This window comes from Bubalus kerabau, chromosome 1 (genome assembly GCF_029407905.1).
Source record: "Bubalus kerabau isolate K-KA32 ecotype Philippines breed swamp buffalo chromosome 1, PCC_UOA_SB_1v2, whole genome shotgun sequence".
NCBI classification, from domain to species: Eukaryota; Metazoa; Chordata; class Mammalia; order Artiodactyla; family Bovidae; genus Bubalus; species Bubalus kerabau.
The window spans coordinates 245,095,035-245,114,924 of NC_073624.1; positions in this window are offsets into that span (position 1 = coordinate 245,095,035).

Here is a 19,890-nt window from a genome sequence, read left to right on the forward strand (position 1 = left end):
CTTAAAATTACAGTTGATACTTGAATAACAGGTTTGAACTCGGCATGTGCACTCATGTGCAGCTATGTGTGAAGTTTTTACACTAAATACTTATGTACCGTAGTACTACATGATTCAAGTTGGTTGAATCCCTGAAAGTGGTACTGTGGATCAGTTCAGTTCAGTTACTGAGTCATATCCAACTCTCTGCGACCCCATGGACTGCAGCACACCAGGCTTCCCTGTCCATCACCAACTCTTAGAATTTGCTCAAACTCATGTCCATCAAGTTGATGATTCCATCCAACCATCTCATCCTCTGTCATCCCCTTCTCCTCCTGCCTTCAATCCCTCCCAGCATCAGGATCCTTTTCAATGAGTCAGTTCTTTGTATCAGGTGGCCAAAATATTGGAGCTTCAGCTTCAGCATTAGTCCTAACAATGGATATTGAGGACTGATTTCCTTTAGGATTGACTGGTTGGATCTCCTTGCAGTGCAAGGGACTCTCAAGAGTCTTGTCCAACACCACAGTTCAAAAGCATGTGGATAGGGAAGCTCAAATGTAAAATTCTATGCAAATTTTCAACTGTGTGGAGGGTGAGCACTCCTGTCCCCTGTGTTGTTCAAGGGTCAACTGTGATTTTATCCTGACTACAAAGTAAGCATCATGAGAGTAAGAGCATTTGTTATTTTATTTGCTACCTTCTCTATAACTGTCTTCGTCCCTAGTAATTGTTCAATAAATATTTGTTGAATAAGTAATTATTAAATATATTATGTCCCAGAATTTATTTTTACTTTATGTTGTGGAGCTATATTCTGTTTTGATGGAGTAATTCTCAGGCTCTGTTTAATGTGAGGATGGCTGCAAGTAGCTCCAGGCCAAATACTTTCAGGTTAAAATTTAGTGACTCTGAGTAGCTGCAGAAAAATTTCCGGGTAAGACTCGTGGGTGGATCTTAGCTGTGTCAGATATTCTGTTTTGAAGCAGCTACTGTCACCCAGAAAAATAAGGTCTGGTTGGCCAGACCTGAGTGCCTTGTCTCAGTGAAGTCATGAATGTCCCCAAATGTGTGAACTGAAAGGTAGGTAGATGGCTCTCAGAGGAAAATCGCCTTACTAGGTGAATGATAAATGGATTCCTCTGTTAAAATACGTCCAAATTATGGACTTTTTGATCCAGCATTCTTCAATTTTAGTGGGATAAAATGTTGAAATAGGCCAAATGAAAAGTTGTTACATGACTGAACTTCTGTCTATTGTTGTTTATTCCCTGACTCATGTCCAACTCTGCGACCCTGTGGGCTGTAGCCCACCAGGCTCCTCTGTCCATGGGATTTCTCAGGCAAGAATACCGGAATGAGTTGCTGTTTCCTTCTCTAGGGGATCTTCCCAAGCCAGTTTTCAAACTTGAGTCTCCTGCATTGGCAGGCAGATTCTTTACCACTGAACCACCAGGGAAGCATCCCTACTTTCTAATTATTTATATCATGAAAGTAGTTTTATTTTTCTAACTCATTAACTTTAGTGATTTATACTTCTTTAAAAATATATACTATAAAATAGTACCATTATCTGTCTTATTACTATGAGTTCTCTCTTTGGTTTAATTTAGGGGGAAAGTGATGGCAGTGCTATTAAAATAAAATGGAAAGACAGTGATTTAAAATGAATCATATGTACTATATTTATTTATTTAGATTGCCTGCATCTTATTAGTTACTCTAAGTTAGTAAGGGATGCTGCCTTAGTGGAAAAGAAATGTCTTTTCTGCAGTAAGAGTTTTTGGTCACATATTTTATCTGACTGGTGTCTTGAAAAGAACTTACGAATACTTGTTTTTAAAATTTGGCCTATTGAAAATCAGTTTTTTAAAAAAGTGCTGCATGTTTGAGCATGCATTTTCTGCTCTTTCCCTAATATTTGATGCAAAAAATGGTGTGGAAAGTATCAGCATCTTGTCCCTTCCTATACTGTCAATAGCTATCTCTATTCCTATCGGTTCCATTGTGAACCACTTTCAGCCTAAAATTTTCAGGCCAGATACGTATGGAACAGATTCCTGTATTCCAGTGTTTAATCTCGGCAAATATTGAATACATGCAAAAACTTGGCAGCATTTGCCTGTGTTCCTTGATAGGTTGTCACTTTGTCTGTTTTGAGTTAGGAGCTTTCTCACTCATTGTTAAATATTAGGTATGCACTTTCTTGAAGATAGCATAGCTAATGATAGAAGAACAAAGATGTAGTTCTCAGGAGCATTTGTTTTCAGGTTTTCACCAACGCTTTTGTAGGTTTTTGTAACAGTCTCTTTGGAAATATAGGTGGGATTGACTAGATGACATTATTAGCAAACAACCAAGGCTGATGAAATAACCATTTCATGATGCCTCTTTCAACCAGTTTAGAATCAAAACTGTATTTCTGAGAAATTGCATAAGTGCCAGTTATTCCAGTTGTTTTCAAGTCAGTCAGCAATATCGTTACATGCTTGAATTCCCTCTGTAATTTTGTACACCACGAAGCAAGAGGATTTGTTCTCATTTTATGGGTAAACATTAACATTTCTAAATAAACAACAATTCCTCTCCTACACCCATTCCCTTTCTTTTACTCTCCCTTCCTGTCTGTATTTAATAAGCATATTTGGTGTTGGTATTATAAACAAACCATCAGAAAGGACTCACTACCCTCCTCCTTCAGTGAATTATAGCACAGCAGGAGTTATTTCAAAGTGACATGTATAGAAGAGACTGCCAGTTTTACTCTAAAGCAATACAATCTATGGACATCTCATGGTAACCTTATTTTATGCTGAGTCCTTATGCCTTCTTTGTTTTTTTTTCTCTCTCTCTCATTTCACAAGAAATTCTAAGTCCTTTCAGCAGCCATCACAGTTATGTAAAGACACAAAAAGAGGTGCATTGTTTTAGTTCTGCCAAGTGTAGAAATGAATGAACACTCCATATTGATTATCCTCGGGCTTCCCTGGTGACTCAGACAGTAAAGAATCTGCCTGCAATGTGGGAGACCTGGGTTTGATCCCTGGGTTGGGAAGATCCCCTGAAGGAGGGAATGGCAACCCACTTCAGTATTCTTGCCTTGAATACTCCATGGACAGAAGAGCCTGGCAGGCTACAGTCCATGGGGGTCACAAAGAGTTGGACATGACTGAGCAACTAGCACGTGCACGCACATGTGCACACGTGTGCACGCTCACACACACACACACACACACATGTTGTTCTAAGTTCTTAATCCTGAAACCTGAAAAATACTTGATGGTTCCTTCTGGTAGACTCAACATGCCATCACTTTTCCACCAAGCCCTGGTGTAGCTTTTTTGTTGTTGTTGTTTGAGCCATGTGATCTAATCGGTTCTGTCTTCTTATATTGAAATTAACAAGGCATATGCCCTGAGGCATAGGCCGTATCTACAACAGTGAGACACAAACGAACTTGAACATGAGGTCAATCAAGTGCACAAAATGCATCACACAGTTATTCCAAGTCTCACGCTGTGTCTATAATTGCCCCTTGTTCTGTCATTAGGGCTCCCTTACAAGTCATTATTTTGAGTCAGCAGAACTACAGGGAGTATTCTGCCTGATGGTTAGTATAAAGTTGAATTGATAACATAAATATCCACCAGCACAAAATACAAGGAGCAGGTATTTAGATTAGATCTAATAAAGTGTGCAGCTGTTCAGTCTCTTTATGAATTCTGGCTAAAACAATAATCACAACTTTCAATATGGGTTCTCCTTCAGTAGTTCTGTGAAAGAGAAGCTGTGTTTTTCTACGTGAATGGACATATACCCTATTAGAATTTGCTTGCTTGATCTTATTCCTAGATTATAGCTTGGCCAAGACCGAGGTAATCCACATTTCATGAGAATTTTGCTTTATTCAGCTCTGTGTAAAAATTAGGCTATTTTAAAGTAGAAACATCATTTATTCATTTGTTTCATGGAAAGAGTGTGAGTTTAATGCTGAAAGAATATACTAAGTTTGTGGCCTCAAGCACACTTTTAGAAGTGTTACCTTTCCTGGGAAAAAGAAACTTCAAATCCTCTTCTCAAAAGACGGTAGCTGATGGGGCTCAGATGAGACTTGTAGACAAGGACGTAGTGCAGATCCTTCATGCGGACCTAACCTCTGGACAACAAGTGGCAGGAAGGATGGGGAGAGCAGAACTGAATAATTTTGGAAATACCCATGCCCTCAAAAGAGGACACTAAGATGCGTTTAAAAAAGTAATTTAATTAGGTGAAGTAACACATCTGAAGACCAATTACTGCCTGTTAGAAAAGATACTTTATCTCTTTCATATCTTTTCGTAATTATAAAATGGAGGGATTAGAGTATAAAGGAGAATGCAAAATAGTGGTCTGTGCTCTGGATCTGATCTACAGAAATACTGTGTGTTTTTTGAAAAGCTTGAATTGGTTGCTAACTTGGAAAAAAACACGTGCATCATAGGTAAGCATCTATTAATATATTAATTATATCTTACATGGTTTAATTATGGGTTGTTAGAAAAAGAGAATCTAGTCCAGACAGACTTAATTAACCAATGGAAAACAGTTTTTTTTTCCTACATCATTCTGCATGATACTTCTCTAAGAAATTCTTTCAGGCTTAGTTTTAAAAATCAAAAGATTTTACCTAAGAACCTGGTTTTGTATATCAGTTATCTGCTGCCGTGATAATGCTGCATAACAAACATCCACACATCTTCAGTGACATGCATGCAGAATTTAGTTTATTGCTTGTGTGCTGGGATGAGTTGGGGGTTAGATTCCATGGCTTCACTCATCCTGGTGGCTCACTCATCTGGCTGACAGCTTGGGCAATCTGTCACTTCTCCACATCCTTGTCTCTCATACACATCAGGCTACTTGTGATATGTTCTCATGCTAATGGTAAAGTAGAATAGAGTGTACAGGAATGTAAGACCTCCTAAGCTCTAGTTTTAGAAGCTATGACATTAATGTCACTTGTGCATTTTTCTGTTGATCAAAGCAAGTGACATAGGTGATTCTGTAGTCAGAGTATGAAGGCACTGTATTGTTACATGACAAAGGGCATAGACACATTTTGCTTAAAATTTCATAGCACCTGACAGTGTTGCAATCACACTTCAAGCATGGCCCTCATAGGTAAGTGTGCGTAGCCGCTGCCAGCTCTCAAGATTCATGCATTTTCCATTTTGTGACAGTCCCTACCCACTCCTTATTATCTTTCTGAGACTAAGAAAAGAAGGGTTGTCATTATTATCACACTTTCGTGGTAACTTCTCGCAGGGAGGTTCTTTTCTGCTTCCAGAAAGGGCAAATGAGAAGCAGACCAAGACAGCCATACAATTCCTTTTCACACATCGATTGCTTCATTCACTTATACTATTTGCCTAGATTCTGGGTCATCTGAGTTTGGAGCACCAGGTGACTTCTAATTTTGAAACATTCTTTATGACTTTAGAATAAAGGTAAAGCAAAAACACTGGAACTCTGGGCAAAGCTGGACCAAACTGAAAGTTCATGATAAAGTTGTAAGGTTTTTAAAGGTATTCCATGAGAGCTGCAACCATGTATCATTGAGTACTCCATACTCACTCATCTAACTTCCATCACAGACAAATATCTATACCCTATGTGGATAGAGGACAAGTTAGAAAAGTGGAAGCGAATCAAGACCAACTTCTTCGATAAACAGATGGAAAACATTTTTTTTTCCCTCGGATCATTCCACATGATACTTATACAAGAACTGCTTTCAGGAATGCATTTCCTCAAAATTCTCTCAAAAACATTTCTATTTTTATTGTTATCCAGAGTTAGAGAAGTGTTCGTCAGGACTGTTCTTCATCTCTCCTTCCTATTCCTTCAGAGCCTCATGCCAGTTATCATTCATTCCTTCTATTATTCCTTCTTCTCATGCAGCCTTTTAAACATGTGTTTGTATGTGTGTACATGTACAAACCTATATACAGTATACTTGTATCACCATTGTCACTCCGGATTGTATCATATTTGCTTTTTTTTCTGTGCGGTAGAGAGGAAGACAGGGCAAGAGAATTAGCCAGTTCAGTTCAGTCGCTCAGTCGTGTCTGACTCTTTGCGACCCCATGGACTGCAGCATGCCAGGCCTCCCTGTCCATCACCAACTCCCGGAGTTTACCCAAACTCATGTCCATTGAGTCGGTGATACCATCCAACCATCTCATCCTCTGTCGTCCCTTTCTCCTCCCCTCTTCGATCTTTCCCAGCATCAGGGTCTTTTCCAATGAGTCAGCTCTTCACATCAGATGGCCAAAGTATTGGAGTTTCACCTTCAAGGGGAAATTAAATTGGCTAAACCGGCAGTCTTATCAGACAGTTAACCTGCCTTCTGCATCAGCTTTCTCATCTGCATAATGATTTGTAATGTAAATAGAATAGTACCCAGATCATGTCTTTAGTGTTTGCTGTTACTATTATGAATACTTACTGTTTTTGTTTCTGGACTTGTCATTGTAGAAGTTGTGGAAAAACACATAGAGTTAATGTGATTTGGATGTGTGCTTTTAGCATTTTTAAATTCTTTTTTTCCACTTGGGCCCTCTCTGTTTTCCTGTTAAGAGATATTCTTTTGTTATATCTATGCTGGTGACATTTTACTCTTCTTAAGTGAATATACTTAAAGAGAGATTTTTTTTTCTTCAAAAACATATGTGTGCTAAGTTGCTTCAGTCATGTCTGACTCTTAGCGACCCTATGGACTGTAGCTCACCAGGCTCCTCTGTCCATGGGGATTCTCCAGGCAAGAATACTGGAGTGGTTGCCATGCCCTCCTCCAGGGGATCTTCCCAGGAATTGAACCTGTGTCTCTTATGTCTCCTGCTTTGGCAGGCGTGTTCTTTACCACTGAAACACCATATCATTACTAGGCTTTGGGAGGGGGCTTGCTAGGGGTACCACCTCTAGCCTCCACACCCTTCCAGAGTGAGGGAGATTGGTGTATTAAGGAGAACTTGTTTTCCTGTCAGGTCCTGCATGTGGTTAGCTCAGGGTTCCCTTTTATAGTCACTTTATAAAAATATAATGCCTTGGTAAATCCTGTACTTTGCTAAGGACTTTACATTTCTCCTCAGAGTCATCTGACCCTGGAAGGGCTTAGTGTCAGGGTAGTATCTTTGTGTGGTGGTTTCATCATCATTAGCAAAACCACTTTAATGCCCTCTCTGGCAAGAACAGGCAGAGAAGGAAGTGCTACATTGCTCCTTGCTTGGTGATTTCTGATGAGTACATGTAAACATCCAGTACAGTTTATGTTCCTTTAATATGTTCTAAAAGCCCTCCATTATTATACAGAGCAGTGTGTGTTCTTAAGACACCTTGTGTAGTGTGTTATTTTGCCAAAAAGAAAAAAAAAAATCCTTAGTCAAATGTATTTTTGACATGTTGCAAACTGTTCCCCTCAGAGCAGTTTGGTTACAAGCAAAGGAAGTCTGGCTACCAAGCCTGAATGGGATTCATTAGAAGGATGTGGGGTTGCTCAGAATATTGAAGGGTACCTGAACTATCTGGCCTTGGAAGGAGGGGAAGCCCATTAGCAGAAACAAAGCAGTAGTACTTCATGGCATCAATTTTTTTGTTTTTTTTTTTTGTTTTTGTTAAAATTCTTGTGGTCATCTGCGAAAGCAGCACACTCTTAGGCAGGAGAACCTGATTGGCCTGGACTTGGTCACATGTCTAGTACTTTGGGCAGGGCCCTGGTGGGCTGAGGACTCTGGTGGAAATCCTGGTGGAAGCTGCCATCTTGCTTCCCAAAGGAAAAGTGGCAAGGGTTGATGGACAGACAAATAACAGTAGTTTATGACATATCTACTTTTTGGAGTATCCCAGTGCACTTGACATTACTTTGCCAACAAAGGTCCATCTAGTCAAGGCTATGGTTTTTCCAGTAGTCATGTATGGATGTGAGAATTGGGCTATAAAGAAAGCTGAGCGCCAAAGAATCGATACTTTTGAATTGTGGTGTTGGAGAAGACTTTTGAGAGTCCCTTGGACCGCAAGGAGATCCAACCAGTCCATCCTAAAGGAGATCAGTCCTGGGTGTTCATTGGAAGGACTGATGTTGAAGCTGAAACTTTGGCCACCTGATGTGAAGAACTGACTCATTGGAAAAGACCCTGGAGCTGGGAAAGATTGAAGGCGGGAGGAGAAGGGGTGACAGAGGATGAGATGTTTGGATGGCATCACTGACTCAGTGGACATGAGTTTGAGTAAACTCTGGGAGTTGGTGATGGACAGTGAGGCCTGGCATGCTGTAGTCCATGGGATCGCAAAGAGTCAGACACGACTGAGCAACTGAACTGTATGCACTTGAGCTCTGAATGTTCTCTGTAGGAAAGAAACATATAATCACAGGTAACCTGCCCGTTTTTTATAGTTATTGTTTTTATGTAGTATCTACTACCCTTTGGAGGGACTAATATTCCTTCAAAAACCATCTGGAGGTGCTGACTTACATCTCTTGGGCTTCACACTTTAATCTTTAATTGGATTCCTCCTATGCACTATATTACAGTTTCCTAATCCTTTGATGCAATTATTCTGACATTTTCTTATATTTTAAAATGTCAGCTACTGTAAGTGACATGGGTGTTTACTTCTTAATTATTTTGAATAAAACAAATATTTCTCCAGATGCTGCTTTGGAGCCCTTCATCTTCCTTTTCTCCTCTATGCCATTATCTTGGTATATGCACCTTCTCCCATTTCTGAAGTTTCTCTCCTTTGGAATGTCTTTTGTATTCTCTGGATTTTTTTTAAATTTATTTTTTAACTGGAGGAAAATTGCTTTACAGTGTTGTGTTGGTTTCTGCCATACCATAATGCGAGTCAGCCTTAACTGTATGTATGTTCCCTCCCTCTTGAGCCTCTGGCTCACCTTCGGGTACACCACTCTCAGCTTTTCAGCCTTATTCATAAATGGCACCTGACAAAGCCTTCTTTCTTATGGCTGTCTGTTTTTCTAGTTGTTTTGACCTTGAGCCCTTCCTTGTGTTTCAACTGGACGTATTCAGTAAATACTGCCACTCAGAAGGTGGCCCGCACCTGCCCTGCCTCTCACTGCTGTCTCATTCTTTTGCGCATGTGTCACTTTACTTATTGAGTATTTAATCTTTCTTATATCCAGGGCCCCTCAGTTACACTTTTTCAGCTTGTTTCAGGATGTGACTGGTAACAGCAAATTCTGAATTGGCAGTAACTCTGGAAGGAGAGAGACGTGATTCACACAGATTTCAACAGTAATAACTGCTTACCAATTATGAGGCCATCTAGTAGTCTGGGGGATAAATAAAAACATCAGATTTCAAAACACAGGTGAACATATATTCTTGCCTGAGGCTTGTTTAATAGTTACTTACTTATGCTATAGTTGCCATTAGGTAATCATTTGGCTGGTTAATAAGATATCCATCAAACTGTTTTCAAACGCTTTCCTTCTAGATTTCTCTCCTGGCACTATCCCACAGCCCATCTCTCATTCTGCTCTTGTCTTTTATTTCTTTTCCTTCCAAATCAGAAGATACATAAATTGGCTATAGGAAATGGACACCTGCATTTCCCCCTCTTTTTAAGGCTAAGGAAGTTTACTGCTGCACCCCTTATCTTTTTTTTTTTTTTTAAACAAAACTCCCAATTTCCCAAAAAAAGGAAATGAAGAAAAAAAAAAAGTCCTTTCACACTCTGATTTCTGACTGTGGCCCAGTGACATTCTCTATTTATTTTACAATGACAGTCCTGTCCCCTGGCTTTCTGCCATAAACTCCATCTAATCTTGTCTAACAGACATCCAGGCTTTGTCGCATCACATCAGTGGACACACTATTTCAATGTCACTCTTTATATTCTCCCTATGGATCTTCTTCCGGTGTGGTTCCTAACTTCAGTTTAATACAGGGGAAGGGTTGCTGGAGGATAACAGACAAACCAGAACTAGGTATGGAGAATTCAGTACTTCTGACTATTCTTTGTGACCCTTTAAACAAATGTCACCTATTTCCAATTCTGAATATAAATGACAGCAAACGTTTATTGGGTCCTTTCTGGGTTCCAGCGCTTGGGCTGAGATTGTTATGTTTATTTCACATTTAATCTTCATAGCCAGCTGGAGAGGTGTAGGTGGCAGAAATGTAACTAATTGTCCCCCAATGCAGATTGTCTAGACTCGTCCCCACCCTTTTTTCTCTTAGTGATAGGAACCTAGCTATAGCCGGAAACACAACTGCTCAGTGAAAACTACATTTCCCAGCTTCCTTTGCAGCCGCTATGGTCAGATCATTAAATTCTTACCAGTGGTACAAGAGTGGCAGGGATATATGCAAATTCTGAGTCATAATGTTAAAAGGAAACTGATGTGCTTTTTCCCTTTTATCACATGTTGCCTAATGAGCCACCCCAAAATTCTGTGGATTAAAACAACAGTAATTTATTTTCATTCATAATTCTACAGGTTGGCAATTTGGGCTGGTATCAGCACATAGACTCTTCTGGCATTATCTGTGCTTGTACACCTATGATTAGCTATCAGATTGACTGGGCGGCTGCACATCAGCTGAGGCAGTGAGGGTAGCTGAGCTAACAAGTCTTTCTTCATCCAGAGGGCTGGCCTGGACTTGATTACACAGTTGCTATGAGAGTACCAAGAGAGCAAGTGAAAGAGGGCAAAACGTACTGAGATCTGTATTCAGAACTCATACATCATTTTTGGTGCAATATCTTGGTTAAAGTAAGTTATAAGGCATTCATGGAATCAAGGGGTGGGGAAATAAACTGCTTTATGAGAGTTAATGAAGAGTCACTATGTGAAGAGGCATGGATACAGTAAAGAGTGGAGGATGGTGATCATTTCTGTAGTGTCTCACCCCCTCTTCCTTTATTCCCTGACTGGCACATGGACATAATAACAAGAGCTTAATAAGCATTTTTGGACCAAAATATGGAAACTGTACATTGAAGATGGCAGTCCATGATGATAGAATGAGTCCTGTCCCTAGCATTGTGTGTGCGTGCGTGTGAGTGAACGTGCATCTATTCAGTTGTGTCCAACTCTTTGCAACTCCATGGACTGCAGCCTGCCAGGCTTCTCTGTCCATGGGATTCTCCAGGCAAGAATACTGAAGTGGGTTGCCATTTCCTCCTCTAGGGGATCTTTTCGACCCAGGGATCAAACCCACATCTCTTGGGTCTCCTGCTTTGGAAGGTGGATTCTTTACCATTAGAGCCACCTGGGAAGCCCCTAGCACCATAAAGCTGCTGTTTGAGAGAGAAATAAGCTTTTGTCTTGTTTGAGTCAATATTATACTACAGCAACTGAACCAGAAACCAAATTATTACGATACCCATTTTGTGGATGACAAAATCGAGCTCTGTAGAGACAAAGAAATTTGTCCAAAGTCATTTGTTATATAAATAGCAGTGGCACCATTTCAACATATATTTGTCAGGTTCCAGAGCTCATGTATTTAAGTACTCTGCTGCATTTGACTATTTCAACAGTATTCACTTTCATTTATCTACAGGGAGAAAAACTCAGGGGAGATGTTTTCATCTTCAGCAGGAATTTATGGCTTCCATTAGATGAGTAGACTAAATGTAAGATCTCAGTCAGTCATTTGTATATATATATACAAATTGTATATATATATACAAATATAGTTGTTGTGTGGAACTGAGTAAAATTTTTGGAGATTATATCTGCATACATTTATGTATCTGCCTAAATATACATGTGTGTATATATGTGTATATGTATACACATATATATATATAGTGTAAATATTTGTGCTTTGATCAGTCAGCTTTTATACCTCATTCCTTAGGAGTTTATATTATATAATCAAGGTCAAACTTGAATGATCAGCCAATCAAAGTGAAAAAATACAAAAAGTCAAATAATATTGGGTGGTGTTGTAATAAACATCTCAAGCTGAATGTGAAAAGATACAAAAAAGGCTTTGCATTTATCTATTCTTGGGACAGAAATTGCAAAATAGATACAAAATGGTAGAAGCATAGCTGTCAGACTCAGGCATTATGGATATCTATAGTTAGGGACAATTTAAATATATGGAAATGAAATCATCCCTGGTTTCTACCTGGAATAGCGTAATCCACTCTGCTAATCATGTATGAAACGTAACATTTGAAGGGCTTATTTAGGGGGATGTCTTGAAATTGGGAATGAAAGTTGACCGAGGTTTGCTTTTTGTCTGGATAGCACGGAAAGGAAATGAGTGACCTAGACCAGCTGTCCACCAGCACTTTGCCTCCTGATACCTTGAGTCATTGTGTCATTCCTTTGGTTTGCTCTAAAGACTTAAAACAGGACATTTCTATATTCAAGCGAAGGTTTTTCTATGTCAAGTTATTAGAGGGAAAAAAAGACTCAGTGCTGCCCATGTAGAGAACTGAGGATCTTCTACAGTTTCTTTCAATCCTTTATGTACATGATGAGCTAGAATAACCCCACTGAACTGAATTATCCTTCTAGGGTATGGTTCAGTGAATACCATTATATTTCAGCACAGCTTGAGTGATTTTTAATGCCAAAAACATCAGCAAGAAATACAAATGTTACAAAAATATTGAAACAATACCATAAAAAAAGCCCAGGATCATAAATACTTTACTTTGCAAGGTCTCAGAGGTCAAAATAGCAATACCATGGAAAATTAAAATGTTCTCTGTGTGAGTGCCTTTCAGGGGAAGACACACACACAGACACAAACACACACAAACACAGATATATACACACGACAGTAGTTTATGATCAAAATGCCCCAAACCATTTCCTGACTCTATTTTAGGCTGATTATGAGAGGAAAAAACATAGCTATTTTTCCAGGACAGCAAAGCACAATTTATGAAGTTATTAATCTGCATTTTTTATTTGCTTTTAATTATAATCTAATTAAAGGAGCATTACAGCCTATGAAAGAGATGACTTTTATATGACTTACTTCCTTAACCACACAAAGGAATATGATGTGCAGTTATCAGTTGGCTGAGGATTTGGATTTAGACAGTTAAGAATCAAAAACTGTTGCCTCAAAGGGTTTACGTCTGAGAAATCCCTTTTCCGTAGAGTGCTCTTTGAGAGACTACGCTACAGGTGTATGTAAAGTGAGTCTGGAGGAAGGGGAAAAAGAATCGACCAAATGACACCTTGTGAGATCTGCGCACAGCGCTGTGAAAAGCTGCTCTTTATTCATCCCCTGGTACTCAGATGTGTGTTGCCTCCTAATGGGTCTGCCCACCATGGGGCAAGTCTGCTATGTTCCTGACTGATGTGTCATCTTCAATTTAAGTCAGTGAATTTATGGGAAAAGAATGCGGCCTGATATTTCTAATAAAGAGAGGTGGCCCAGATACTTGGAAATAGGAGTTTAACAGAGAAGGATGGCTCCGTTTTACTGTCTGGAACACCTCGTGTTTTCAATCCACCAGTGTTTTGTCAAGTTTCTTTCTCCCCACCTCCTCACTTACCTGTTTGTGCTACTCGTTTTCCAGAGCTTGCTTAGTAGGACTACGATGAGTTCCATCATCTTCTTAGTTACATTTTAAAAAGTATGTCAAAGAATCCAAAACCAGTTCTGCCTACACAGTTAATTGGTTTTAGACAAAGGTACACAAGGAAATTCCGTGGAGAAAGATGTCTTTTCAAAAGAGGATGCGAGAGCAATAGGATATCCATATGCAGAAAAGGAACCTAGACCCATACATTACATCTTACATGTGAATTCATGTTTATCTTAGACCTAAATTATTGTAAAACCCCAATTTACAAAGCTTTTAGAAGAAAGTATAGAAGGAAATCTTTGTGCTCTTGGATTAGGTCAATATGTTTTAGATATCACTATTAAAACATAAGCATAAAATTAAAAAATGATGACTTGGACTTCATCAAAATTAAAAACTTCTGCTCTGTGAAAGATGCTATTAAGAGATTGAAAATCTGTGGGTTAAAAGAAGTCTTTGCAAAATCCATGCCTTACAAAGGGAACCTACTCGTAGTATGTGAAGAATTTTTAAAATGTCATAATAGAAAAACAGGGAAACAAAATTATTTGTCAAAATAGCAAAACAGAATTGAAAACATGAGCAGAGGTTTTACGCAGACACTTCACCAGAGAAGATAAACGGATGGCAGAACGTGTATGAAAAGGTGTTCATTATATTAGTTATTAGGGAAATGCTAATTAAAATCACACTGTTATATTACATACCATTCAGTTCAGTTCAGTTGCTCAGTCGTGTCCGACTCTTTGCGACCCCATGAAGCGCAGCTTAAAAATCAAATATGACAAAACTCAGTGCTGGTGAGGATGCCAAGCAATTGGACCTTTCGTTCATTGTTGGTGAAAATGCATAATGGTACAGCCTCTTTGGAAAAGAGTTTATCAGTTACTTATAGAATTAAAAACATGATTACCCTATGGCCTCAGTGATTGTACTTCAAAACAGTTACTAAGAAAAATGAAAACTTACAGTCAGTCACAAGTTTTTTTTGCCTCTACCACTGCTGAACCCTCATGACACCCAGTGCTGACGTCACCCACCCAACAGACATGCATTCACGCACAAAATTCAATGTGATCTTTGCAATTTATTTGACAAATTTTGAAAATAATCCCAAATCTTTGAACTGATGAATGTATAAATTGTGTGGTGCATCAGTACAATGGAAAATGTACTCAACAATAGAAATGAATGAACTCTTGGTACATGTATGTATGAATGTACATCATATGTTAATGAATCTCATGGGCATTAAGCTAAATGAAAGAAGACAGACTCAAAAGACTTCAAACTGAGTGATTCCAGGTATACTATATTCTGGAACAGCCAAGGCTATAGGGAAAGGAAATATCAGTTGTTGCCATTGGCTGGGGACTGGGGAAGTGTGAAGAAGGGAGTGATTTAAAGGGATACAAGGAAATTATTTGGGGATGGTAAAAGTGTATTTTGATTGTCAGGATACTTAAACAATGTTTTTTCAAATTCATTTAATCTCACACTAAAAATCTAATTTTTGAATGTGTAATCCGTAACTCAGTAAGATATCAGATAATTTGTTGAATCAACATTAGTACTAATCATCATAAGAAAGACTTGAGTCTATTATATGCAGTACTTTGATTTTACCAGGACATTAGTGAAAGTCACTCAGTCATGTCTGACTCTTTGCGACCCCATGGACTGTAGGCTGCCAGGCTGCTCTGTCCGTGGAATTCCCCAGGCTAGAATACTAGAGTGGGTAGCTGTTCCCTTCTCCAAGGGATCTACCTGATCCAGGTCTCTCTCATCGCTGGCAGATTCTTTACTGTCTGAGCCACCAACTTTAGTTTTGAATAATAAGGATAGACTTTTCAAGTGAAGCAGTGTCAGGAATCCTCCTACCAATGTAGGAGACTCAGGAGACCCGTGTTCGATCCTTGGGTCAGGAAGATCCCCTGGAAGAGGAAATGGCAACACACTCCAGTATTCTTGCCTGGAAAATTCCACGGACAGAGGAGGAATACAGTCCCATGGGGTCCCAAAGAGTCAGACATGACTAAGCACATACATGCAATAAGGATGGGAGAGTGCTGCTCAGAAGTGGTCCTATATTTGTGGTGTTACAATTTGATAATCACACTCTTAGACTGTATAAGCAACCAAATGACACCTTCATTCATTCATGTGTAATAATAAAACCCTGGAGAAAGCAAGAGATACAGTTATTTACAACTCCACATGAAACATAGAGTTTATTAATCATGGCCTTTTCATTATGTTATACTTAGGAACAAAAGGAGTTCAAAATCCAGTTTTGATTTGTGGCCAAGGCTCATGAGTGTACAGAGAGGTTGACAGCCCTTGACTGGTGGTCATTACTAATTTAATAAGCAGTCTTCAAAGCTCTTGCAGATACAAAGGAATCTGAAGTTACATGTGTAATATGCAACGTGCGCAAAATACTTAATTCTATTCACTTTGAAACCTAGAGGACAGTTATTAAAATTGTATGGTGCAAATTAAAATTTAAGATTAAAATACAAGATCAAAAGAATCATTTTTTTTCCCTCAGCACTATCAAGGATCAGCTTTCTGAATAGACAGACTCGATGTTCAATGTCGTGTCCTTTCCCTCTGGAGAGCTAGATTAAAGCTAATCATAAGTGACTAGAGAAACATATCTTTCTGTATTTTTTTCAAGTGGGAACACTTTATTACTTTTTAATATATAATGTAATTGTAGTCACAGGGTGAAAAATACAAGTCAAATAAGAGTACGGACAATTTTAAAGAAGAAAGTATGATGTGAGAAAATATAAAATATGCCTCAGTGACATTCACAGAACCCTGGAAAAGCGCATTTCATTGCATAACAGACACCTACAATGTGAATAGATGCAGCTGCTGCTGCTGCTGCTAAGTTGCTTCATTCGTGTCCAACTCTTGTGCGACCCCATAGACAGCAGTCCACCAGGCTCCCCCGTCCCTGGGATTCTCCAGGCAAGAGCACTGCGGTGGGTTGCCATTTCCTTCTCCAATGCATGAAAGTGAGAAGTGAAAGTGACGTCACTCGGTCGTGTCTGACTCAGTGACCCCATGGACTGCAGCCCACCAGGCTCCTCCATCCATGGGATTTTCCAGGCAAGAGTACTGGAGTGGGGTGCCATTGCCTTCACTAAATAGATGCAGACTCACATGCAACTTCACCTCCACTCTCACCTACTTAAAACTTGAAAAATATGCTGATAATTATCATTTGTGAGCCTTTATTAATGGTCTGATACATTAAGGATGAGTTATGAGGAATGATTGGAGCAATCAATAGCAAATCTCTTAGCTTCTGGTGTGAAGTTACATCCCTAGAGGGGACAGCATCTCACATTATAAATGAGGGTGTTAGATCTGGCCCAGGACATATTGCCTCTTGTAAGTCAAAAAGCTTCCATGTTTACTGAGTTGTCTCTGACTCCTATAGGAAGTAGACATGTATGTACCTAAATCCCTTTTCTTACATGGGAAAATTACAGGAACAGCATAAGTAATCTCAAAGGGCATGAAGTTCCTAATATTAGCCATGTTTAAACTTTAGTACTCCTATGGGGAGATTGGGATTGACACATCTACGCTATTGATACTATGTATATAACAGATGACTAATGAGAACCTCCTGTATAGCACAAAGAACACTACTCAGTGTTCTGTGGTGACCTACATGGGAAGGAAATCCAAAAAGAGGATCTCTATGTATACATATAGTTGATTCACTTTGCTGTACAGTAGAAACTAACACAACATTGTAAAGCAATCAGTGCTAGTCAATAACATTTATTTCATTGACAAAAACAGGCAGTTCTAATAACTACAGCTCTTCTTTAGTTGTAAATTTTTTCTGAATATTCAAATATTTAGGAATGATTCATACTGAAGTTTTGAGAACAAACGTTACATGATAAACAGACTGCTCTGGGTGACCTTCCTTAACCATTAACTTGTCAAACCGTAGGCAGAACCCAAGTTCTTACTTTCACCATTATTCCTTTATTTGTTAAACACCAACAAATTTTGAATGCCTCGAGTGTACTGGCACTGTATTGGGATATAACCTTATAAAACTAGGTGAGTATATAATTTATTGTCTAAGCCAGGAGGCTTTTGAGGGTGAAGACTGGTCTGTTAATATATTTGCTTAAAAAATAGGCATAAACCAGTTGTATGACAGGCAAATGAGGATGTATTATTTCCATATGAATGTGAATACTGTTCATAGTTGAGCTTGAAGTACTGCATGACTCTGAAGCACTTCATAGCATAAAAAACATTATATTTACTGTGGGGTACAGTTTAGCACATGGAAATGGAGTTCAGCAGAGTGGTAGACAGTTTTGGCTCTGGAATCTTGATTCAAATCTCAGCATGTACAGATGATTAGTTGTGGAACCTTGGAGAACTTTGCAATCTCATCATTTTTCAGGATCACTATTTATATTCTGAGGCTCATAAGGGTATATATAGTAGCATGGTGCTATAAGCACTTCCCAGGTGGCACTTGTAAAGAATCTGCCTGCAAATGCAGAAGACATAGAGATACATGGGTTTAATCCTTGGATCAGGAAGAGCTCCTGGAGAAGGGAACGGCAACCTAGTCCAGTATTCTTGCCTGGAAAATCCCATGCACAGAGGAGCCTGTGGGCTACAGTCCATGAGATCACAGAGTCGGACACATCTAAAGTGACTTACAATGCACACAGACATGGTGTTGTAAGAGAAAACTGAGAAATATGTGAATGGTGTGCCTGGTACAAAGTCTGTCATACAGGCAGATGTTCAGTAGATGGTAGGTGCCAAGGTAGTATTAATCATCAACAAATGGAAATAAGAATTAACAACTATTCTTACTGCAATTACCTTATCAGGTTTAGTGTGCCGAAAGTAGTAGGTGCTTAATAAATTCTTGTTGAATGAAAGAATCAATAATAATTGGAAATAATAGTTAAACAGAAATATTTCATAATATTAACTGTTCTAGATAAGTAGAAGTTTATTAGATTTTTTTTTCTTATTTTAAAGTCTTAGAGCTAGTTTAAATACATAAACTCCCCCAAAGGAAGATGATATAATATTAAACTGCCCTAATTCAGTGAGTCTGGGCCCTGGTTTTGTATTGAATTCACCTGAGGTGTTTTAAATACTGAGTCTTGGGCCCTAGTCTCAGTGAGTCTGATTCAGTTGGTTTAGGGAAGGATCCAAGCATTGGAATTGTTCCCCAACTTATCTCCAGGTTATTTGAATATATAGCTAGGGTTAAGGCCACTGATCTAAGGTCTGTGCTAAGTAGGTAAAGCATTTCATTTTGTATTGGGTATATACTTTAGGGGAGAAAGGAGGTGGTACAAAGGAAAGCGATTGAGAGAGCAGAATGCTGAGAAGCTGTGACCTGAGAAATTGTTGAAAGAATTCAATAAGAAGCTTAGGGAGATAAGAAACCTTGGCCACAGCAGATTGAAGTAGACAGGTAAGTGGTTGATTGTTTCATTGTAGGAATTTTGCCAGATCTGCAGATTTTATAAGAGAGGAAGAAAGTGAATTCTCCTGGTTTTTTTTTTTTTTTTTCTTTGATTTGTATTGGGAGATTTATTTGTCATTTCTTTTTTTTTTTTTTTTAGTAAGCATTTTTTTTTTTTTTTTTTGATTTTTGAGTTTCTTTTTTTTTTTTTTTTTAAACTTTACATAACTGTATTAGATTTGCCAAATATCAAAATGAATCCACCACAGGTATTCATGTGTTCCCCATCCTGAACCCTCCTCCCTCCTCCCTCCCCATTCCATCCCTCTGGGTCGTCCCAGTGCACCAGCCCCAAGCATCCAGTATCGTGCATCGAACCTGGACTGGCATCTCATTTCATACATGATATTTTACATGTTTCAATGCCATTCTCCCAAATCTTCCCACCCTCTCCCTCTCCCACAGAGTCCATAAGACTGTTCTATACATCAGTGTCTCTTTTGCTGTCTCGTACACAGGGTTATTGTTACCATCTTTCTAAATTCCATATATATGCGTTAGTATACTGTATTGGTGTTTTTCTTTCTGGCTTACTTCACTCTGTATAATAGGCTCCAGTTTCCTCCACCTCATTAGAACTGATTCAAATGTATTCTTTTTAATGGCTGAATAATACTCCATTGTGTATATGTACCACAGCTTTCTTATCCATTCATCTGCTGATGGACATCTAGGTTGCTTCCATGTCCTGGCTATTATAAACAGTGCTGCGATGAACATTGGGGTACTCGTGTCTCTTTCCCTTCTGGTTTCCTCAGTGTGTATGCCCAGCAGTGGGATTGCTGGATCATAAGGCA